The sequence below is a fragment of the Nannospalax galili genome, unplaced genomic scaffold (assembly GCF_000622305.1).
Source record: "Nannospalax galili isolate Female #2095 unplaced genomic scaffold, S.galili_v1.0 scaffold1014, whole genome shotgun sequence".
In the NCBI taxonomy this organism is placed as follows: Eukaryota; Metazoa; Chordata; class Mammalia; order Rodentia; family Spalacidae; genus Nannospalax; species Nannospalax galili.
The window spans coordinates 356630-357869 of record NW_008335824.1 but is presented as its reverse complement, the minus strand read 5'-3'; positions in this window follow the sequence as shown (position 1 = coordinate 357869).

Below are 1240 nucleotides of genomic sequence, written 5' to 3'. Positions count from 1 at the left end.
AAAAAAAAAAAAAATCAGAGCAATTAATGAAAGAAATTAAGGAAAAAAACAAAGAACAAAGAAAACAATACAAAGAATCAATGAATCCAAGAGCTGGTTCTTTGAGAAGATAAACAAGATTAATAGACTGCTAGCCCAGTTAACCAAAAGAAAGAAAGAGCACCTCCAAACCAACAAAATCAAAGATGAAAGGGGAAACATGACAACAGACACCAAAGAGATCCAGATAATAAGGGAATATTTAAAAACCTACACACTACTAAATTTGAAAACCTAAAAGAAATGGATGGGTACCTAAAAGCATGGGAACTACCAAAGCTAAAAGAAGAGATTAACAGCCTAAACAGACCCATAACACATAAGGAAATTGAAACAGTAATACAAAACCTCCTGACTAAAAAAAGCCCGGGACCAGATGGATTTGCAGCAGAATTCTACCAGGCATTTAAAGAGGATCTATATCCAATACTACTTAAGTTATTGAAAAAGATAGAAATGCAGGGAGAACACACATCAAAAAGATCATCCACCATGATCAAGTCAGCTTTATTCCACAGATGTAGGGATGGTTCAATAAACATAAGTCAATAAACATCATAAATCATATAAATGGGCTCAAAGACAAGAAGCACATGGTCCTCTCAATAAATGCAGAGAAAGCCTTTGACAAAATTCAACATGCATTTATGTTCAAAGCCCTAGAGGGAATCAGACTGGAGGGAACATACCTCAGCATAATTAAAGCCATATATAACAAACTCACAGCCAACATCATTCTAAATGGAGGAAAACTGGAAGCATTCCCACTGAACTCAGGAACCAGACAAGGCTGTCCTGTCCACTATCTCCAGTCCTCTTTAACATAGTGCTTGAAATTCTTGCAAGAGCAATAAGACAAGAGAAAGAAATTAAAGGAGTAGTAGTTGGAAAAGAAGACATCAAATTATCCCTTTTTGCAGATGATATGATATTATATCTAAGAGACACCAAAAATTCCACCAGTAAAGTGACAGTTTACAAAATTAATCTACAAAAGTCTGTAGCCTTTCTATAAAACAATAACAAGCAATCAGAGAACGAGTACATGGAAACACTCCACTTCACAATAGCTGCAAAAAAAAAAATATCTTGGAATAAACCTGACCAAAGACATTAAAGAGCTCCACAATGAAAATTTTAAATCTTTAAAGAAAGAGATTGAGGAAGACATCAGAAGATGGAAGGACCTCCCATGCTCACG